We start from the raw sequence: 8,454 nt of genomic DNA on the forward strand, positions 1-8,454 counted from the left end.
AAAGGATATACCTGCACTTACTTTTTTAATATAAATTAAATATTAACTAATAGTTGAACTCCTTTCTCACACCATATGTGATAATTGACTCAGAATGAATCAAAGACTTAAATGCAAGAGTTAAAACTAAAATCACAAAAAAAATACTCAGAAGAAAGCATAGGGAAAAATTTTCATGATCATATTTGATGGTGGTTTCTTAAATGAGACACCAAAGGTATAAGCAACAAAGAATGAATTGCTAAAATGAACTACAATAAAATTAACAATTTTTGTGCTTCAAATGATACCATAAAGAAAGTGAAAAATAAAGAGAAAAGATTTGCAAATCATATAGCTTTTCTTTCTTTTTCTTTCTTTCTTTTTTTTTTTTTTTTTTTGAGACGGAGTCTTGCTCTGTCCCCCAGGCTGGAATACAGTGGCGCAATCTCGGCTCAATACAAGCTCTGACTCCCAGGTTCACACCATTCTCCTGCCTCAGCCTCCCGAGTAGCTGGGACTACAGGCGCCCACCACCACGCCCAGCAAATTTTTCTTATATTTTTAGTAGAGACGGGGTTTCTTTTTTTTAATTTTTTAATTTTTAATTTTTTATTATACTTTAAGTTCTAGGGTACATGTGCATAACGTGCAGGTTTGTTACATGTGTATACTTGTGCCATGTTGGTGTGCTGCACCCATCAACTCGTCAGCAGAGACGGGGTTTCACCATGTTAGCCAAGATGGTCTCGATTTCCTGACCTCATGATCTGTCCACCTCAGTCTCCCAAAGTGCCAGGATTATAGGGGTAAGCCACCCCGCCTGGCCATCATATGTCTATTATATGACTTCTGTGTAGAATACAAAAACAACTATTACAACTCAATAATACAAAGATAACCTAAGTAAAAATTGACCTGGCTAGACATTTCCTCAAAAAGAATATACAAATGGACAGTAAGCACATAGGAAGATGCTCAAAATCATTAGTCATCAGAGAAATACAAATAAAAAATTCAATGAGATACCACCTCATACCCACTAGGATAACTGTAATAAATCATCAGATAATAACAAGTGTTCATGAACATGTGGTAAAATAAGAATCTTCTTTTACAGCTAGAGAAAATTTAAAATGGTGCAGCCACCTTGGAAAACAGCCTGAAAGTTGCTCAAAAAGTTAAACATCAGGTTATTATTTGACCCAGCAACTCTACTCCTAAGTAGATTCCCAAGAAAAAAAGTATGTAATTGTTTATGTAAAAACATGTACCCAAATATTCATACACTTTTATTCATAAAAGACAAAAGGCAGAAACACCTCAAATTTTCATCAACTGGTGAATGAATTTTTAAAATGTGACACACCAAGACACATTGGACAAAGAAAACTACAGGCTAATATCCCTGATGAACACTGATGCAAAAGTCTTCAACAAAATACTAGCAAGCCAAATTAAGCAACACATTAAAAAGATCCTTTGTATGACCAAGTGGGATTTATTACTGGTATCCATGGATGCTTCAATATACGCAAATCAAACAATGCGACACATCATATAAAGGACAAAAATCATATGATCATTTCAATTGATGCTGCAAAAGCATTTGAAAACATTTCAACATCCTTCCGTGATGAAAGCCCTCAGAACACTGGGTATAGGAAGAACATAACACAATAAAAGCCATGTGTGACAGAGCCACAGCTAGTATCATATGGAATGAGGAAAACCTGGAAGCCTTTCTTCCGAAATCTGGAACATAACAAGGACGTCCACTTGCAACAGTGTTATACAACACAGTACTGGAAGTCCTTGCTAGAGCAATTAAGACAAAAGAAAGTTGGGCATCCAACTTGGAAGAGAAGAAGTCAAATTATCTTTGTTTGCAGATGGTATGATGTTATAATTGGAAAAGCCTCTTGTCTGAAAGGCAATAAATTCTGGCAATGATGTTGAGAAAAGGGAATCCTCATATCCTGTTGGTGGGAATGTAAATTAGTACAACCACTGTATAGTTGAATGTTCTTCAAAAACTAAAAATAGAATCACCATCTGATTTAGCAATCCCACTGCTATGTACATACTCAAAGGAAAGAAATTCAGTATATCAAAAATATATCTTGACTCCCATGTTTATTGAAACACTATTCACAATAGTAAAGATTCAGAAGTAACCTAAGTATCAATCAGCGTATAAATGAATAGAGAAATATAGCTATTCAGCCATAAAAGAATGAGATCCTTTCATTTGCAACAACATGGATAGAACTGGAAGTCATTATGTTAAGTGAAATAAGCCAGGCACAGAAAGGCAAATATCACATGTTCTCACTTACTTGTGGGAGCTAAAATTTAAAACAGTTGAACTCAGGGAGATAGAGATTAGAGGGCTTGTTGTAAGAGGATGGGAAGTGTAGTGGTGCAGTGTGGTTAATGGGTACAAAAATAAATAGAATGGATAAAATCTAGTATTTGATAGCATAACAGGGTGACTACAGTCAAAAATAATTTACATTTAAAAATAACTAAATTATTACAATCGGATTGTTTCTTACACAAAGAATGTGTATAAATGCTTGAGGTGATGGGTACCCCGTTTACAGTGATGTGATTATTATAGATTGTATGCATGTGTCCGAATATCTTATGTACCTTATAAATATATATACCTGCTATGTACCCACAAAAATTAAAAAAGAATACATCTCTATAATGACGTATTATTCAGACATAAATAAGAATGAAGTACTGATACATGCTACAGTGCAGATAAACCTTCAAAACATTATGCTAACTGAAAGAAAAGTCTGTCACAAAATATTACATATTATATTATTCCATTGATATGAAATGTCCAGAACAGGAAAATCTATTGGGACAGAGAGTAGGAGTGGTTGCTTAGGGCTAGGGGAAAGGGGTAGTTGGGGTATGGTAGATAAAGAGTACAGGGTTTCCATTTGGCGATGATAAAAGTGTTGTAAAATTGATTATGGTAATGATTTCACTGTTCTTGCTCTTTGAAGTGCATTTTGTTGTAATAAGCCATTTGAGTTATTGAAATAAAATACATGCTTTGAAATAATGCCAGCCTATACTTGCAATCTGTAAATAACACCTTCTAGCACAAAGGGAATGGATTTAAAGTCAAAAGTCAAATCTATTAGGAGTGACCTCAGAAGATGTAGAAAAAGTAACCTCATGTATAGACAATATCAAAATAAACAAAAAAGCGGAGAATAAAAAATTCCTAAAGTCATGTTAAAATTTAAAGCCCTAGCATGAAACAAAAATAAAAATAATGCCCTTTCCTATGAATCTGGATCTAGCCTTAGACTCTTTCAAAGAGAGCATCTCAGGAAACTAGCTTAAGATAATAAGGATGAAGAGCATGATGCAATACTTTTTGCCTATTAGACTTTGGGTAATTCAAGACTTCTAAGTTCAGTTCAAACTATATGTCAGGCCTGAGGGTAAAATGAGTAATACATTATTCATGCCCTAAAAAAGCTCAGAGTTGAGCTCTGGGAGTGTGTGTGTGTGTAATACACACACAATACACATACACACTAACATTAGCAGTATGTTCCATGTGGGAGCAGATCAATTAGCTCTAGTATGGTTCACTTCATCTAGTGGGTATGGGGTAGAGTGGTGTGGCTAATACAAAGGTCATATAAGGGATATCATTTAAGACTTTTAAAGATATATGGGAGTTCACTAGATAGACAAGGTTTCAAAACAAAATTCTAGGTCGAGTAAACCAAATTCACATATTAATATGTGCTTTAAGAAAATAATGACAAGGTAACTTTAAATTGTTAATGAGAAAAAAATGCAAAAAAATAAGTTTCAGAGAGTATCAAAAGAGATAAGGTGAATAAGTAGTTATGAACCAGGTTTTAAAGATCTCTAAAACATTCTAGAATAGAAAGTATGAACCTTATTCTATTTCAGTGATTAAAAATTACTAAGATGTTTTAAATTAAGTACTGGTATGATTGGATTTAAATTCTAAAGTAGTTTTAAAGTTCTACCTAACTTATCAAATTATCAGTAAAACAAGCGAAATAATAAAAACCCTTTTATTGGAACCTACTATAAACCAGGCACTATGTGAGTCACTCTAAATGGATTACTGCTAATCTCCCCAATATCTCTACATCAGGTGATGAAATATGTTCAGGCCAACAGAAGTACTTCTTCCAAGATCCTAGAGACAATAATGACAAGATTCAGGCCCTAGATAACCGAAATCTAGGCTCTGCCCACTATATCTCTCTGCATCTGGAGAACACTCTAATACACTGCAGGATGCTTCAGGGAGTGTTTGTGATCTGAAAGTAGCCAGACTCATTAGGTGGAAAATATTTTTAGGATTACACCAAGTGAGTGCTTTTGCTACATTCACCTGTATAAGAAAACTTTTTTTTTCTTTTACTAATTTGAACCAAAGCTCTCTAGAGTTTAGCAAACTATAATGATCTCAATATGAGCTTACAGTTCAGTGGAAAAGCTCCAGTCCTCGAGTGGAGGATGATTTGGATAACACTTCTAGACAAAAACCCAGAGACTTGAAACAAGACTCCTGGGCTAATTTTCATGGTATATTATTGGCAAAGAGGAAGTGACAAAGAGACTCAGTTATTAGAATTTAAGAACATAGAAACAGTGAGAGATGTAAAAATATGATCATTGTATAAGAAAAAGAGCAAGAGACCCAGAGCCAGATTGCTTTGGTTCAAATCCATATTCTATTATCTTATACTATAATAAACTCAGGTGTGATAACTAACATCTCTGTTCCTAACTTTTCTTACCCATATGTGGATATATTAGTGGCCTATTATTCACAATGTGATTATGGTACAAGCATGGCAATACATGATAAAGTGCTGAGCAAAATATGTGACACAGAGAAAGGACCCTTTTCTCTGTTTCTGGCTATCTCTCTTGTGTGCTTGTCTGTGTGGGCATACATCTATACAGTCATATCCCAGAATTTGTAGGGGCTTAGTTCCAGGATTTCCATGGACACCAGAATGCATGGTTACCAAATTTTGTAGATGCTCAAGTCCCTGAAATAAAATGATAAAATAATGCAGCATTCACATATAATTGACACACATAATCCTGTACAGTTTAAGTTATCTTTAGATTACTTATAATACCGAATGCAATGTAAACAGAATGTAAATAGTTGTTCTACCTTATTTTTATTTGTATAATTTCTATTGTTGTACTGTTATATTTGTATGTTTTTATGAAATGTTTTTAATCTGTGCTTGGTTGACTCTGGATGCAGAACTTGCAGATACAGAAAGCTGAGTATATACACATATGTAATGAATTTGAGACAGCCATTTAACTTCTGTAATCTTTGTCTTTAATATTTCTAAAATTATAACAATAATATACTATATTTTCTCTTTCCAAAGGGTATTATAAAAACCAAAATTAGGCCGGGCATGGTAGCTTACGCCTGTAATCCCAGCACTTTGGGAGGCCAGGGTGGGCAGATCACCTGAGGTCAAGAGTTCGAGACCAGCCTGGCCAACATGGTGAAACTCTGTCTTTACTAAAAATACAAAAATTAGCCAGGCATGGTGGTATGCACCTGTAATCCCAGCTACCCAGGAGGCTGAGGCAAGAGAATTGCTGGAACCAGGGAGGCTGAGACTACAGTGAGCCGAGATTGTGCCACTGTACTCCAGCCTGGGTGACAGAGCAAGACTCTGTCTCAAAACAAAAAACAGAAAGCAAAAAACAAACAAAAAAACAAACAAAAAAACAAAAAAAAACCCTCAAAATTAAACACTGTTAAATTGTTAAGCTCTAAAGCACAAAATATGGAATTATTAGTATAGTAGCAGAATGGGTAATAATATCAGTAGTAAAATGTTACAATAATAAAATATAGGAATAAGCAACACATGTTGTTATCATACAGTAAGGATATGTCAATTTTTTTCCTCAGGTTTTTAGGCCATTCAGACTAGATCTCAATATTCATGCATGACTTCAAATAAAAGAAAATGGAGCATAGTGTTCCACATTGAAAGAGGAGTAAGACAAAGGTAGGAGGTTGGAAAGTCATTGGCTGTGTCCGAAAGAGGTAATAGATTAGTGAGATAGACTATGGTATACAGCATGATATAATTAAAAATGAATTTAGAAAGATAACTTGGAGCCAGATTATGAAAGACCTAAAATTATATGTTAACAAGCCCACTGGAATTAGAGAGCTTAGATTGTATTTCTTACTTTTCAAAATAATATTTTGTAGATATAATTTACCAGCAACAAGCTAACCTAGGAACTGATTACCACTTCCTGTCACCTACCTCATAGATTTGTTAGAAATATTGTGAGGAATGACAAGAACCAATTGCATTATTGGAACTCAATGAATAAAATATATAATTATACAGCAAGTAGGAAGTCACTATAAAATATAGAAGGTAAAGAAGTCCTTTCTTCTGTAGACCATAAACATGGAAATTATCTCAAAGTATTATGTAGATTATGCATTAAGTACATTGCTTAACATACCAGAGCTTTAAATTTTATATTTTTACAAAAATTAATTGAAAACACTCTTATCCCAGTGAGAATTAAATACTGTATATAAAAGTGTCTTGCTGGCTGGAAAATACAATTTTAAAGCAATTATTAATTATATATAGGTTGGGTAAAGATATTTTTCAGTAATAAATTCATAACCAGTTAATAAAGCACTATAATCTCAGTTGGTAAAGTCTCACATAGAACAAGAGAGAGTTACAGAGCCAATAAAGTTATTAAGACCTTTTGGAATAAGTGATATTTAGGTTTGGAAGTGGCCAAGAGATGAAGCCTTGCGCATGCTTGCTGTGCTTCAAGCATTGCACATGCACATGGTGGTTACTGTGTCCAGAGAGGAGTGACAAAGTCACCAATTCTGTGCCAACTTCATTTGTCTTTTCTGTGAAAATTTACAGCTTTCCTGTTTGCCAAAATAAAGTACCCAAAGCTATAAAGGCCCTACTGAGCAGTCTGGCAAGATATCAACTGGTGCTAACTTGATTTCCCTGGCCTAAAAGAAGTGTTGAATCACCCACATTTCCTTGGATTATGTTGCCCATAGCTCTCAGCTCAGGACATCAATCAACAATCAGTTGCACTACTTCCCCCATCTGCCTGCTCTCTTTCTGTCAATAATATTCCTACCACTCCCGAGACTAATGCCTTGATTGTCAGCACTTAATCTTAGTCTGTCTCTCACAGAGAAGCAAAGTCAAGTCAGAGGGGTGCCAATTACAACTCTGCTGAAACCCGACTCTACTTCGACTATGGTCACAGCTCATACAGACCACCCTTCTGAATCAGGCCTAGGAGAAATAACACAGATAAACAGAAATTCTGATACGAAAATTCAAACAATGAATAAGTTACTATAATATGTGGTTTTTAAAACATTGTTGTTGAATTGGCCAACTTAAACTGATATAAATGATTACTTTGGCGTATTTATTCTCTCTCTATTAACTTAGCCCTGAATTAGTGTTTCCATTCAAGAAGTCTTTGTTGAGCACCTATTGGATTCTAGTAACAATGACAAATATGAATAAGAAATAATCCCTACTCTGGAAGAACACATAGTTTAAAGGCTATAAGAATCAATCAAAAATATAACTGCAGAGAAAGAGACAAATCTGAATGAAAGAACTGAAGGAATTGCCTAGGATATCAATCTCTACTGACCAATAAAGTATCTGGAGTGTTAAAACGTCCCCAAGAAGAACAGAAACGTTGCATTTACTATTATAGATAATTGGAAGGAAAATTTTGATAAGTCACTGAGAATGGAAATATAACATTTCCAAAGGGAATATTATTTTGACTGAATGTCTTCTAAATTGGGTTCATTGTGAAATTTTTGTTTTACTTGGTGGAGCACACATATTCGGGTCCAAAGCTGAATTATGAATGAGAGAGGATAGTTGGAGTGGCCCTACAAGTATTGTTCCATGATGTCTTTTTACTATACTATTATACTATGAAGATCCTCTTATCTAAATAAAATTAAGCAAATATTAATGTAACACTTAACTTCATGTCACACTGTCTCTTCAAAATGACCATAGCCCCATTTATGTATATTATCAATGAATAAAATTGCATCATAATTCATTGATAATATAGATGCAAATGGAGTGAGATTCTATTATATTTCTATTGATATATCACAAACCTACCTAGATCAGAATCTCATTTTCTAAGGCTTTCCTCCTAGTCCAATAGGGAAGTGTATCTGCTCCTCTCAAAAGTTTGTGTCTCTCCTTGTACTCAGGATCTTATTACTCTTTCCTTCTTTAGAACTGTACCCTTCATTTATCTGTGTTTTCTTTCTAATTACTCTCTCTCTCCCATCTCCATCTGCCTTACTATTCTGGATTATTCCCTTAGAATAATACATATTATATTAATATATAA

The sequence above is a fragment of the Colobus angolensis genome, unplaced genomic scaffold (assembly GCF_000951035.1).
Source record: "Colobus angolensis palliatus isolate OR3802 unplaced genomic scaffold, Cang.pa_1.0 Scaffold332, whole genome shotgun sequence".
NCBI lineage: Eukaryota > Metazoa > Chordata > Mammalia > Primates > Cercopithecidae > Colobus > Colobus angolensis.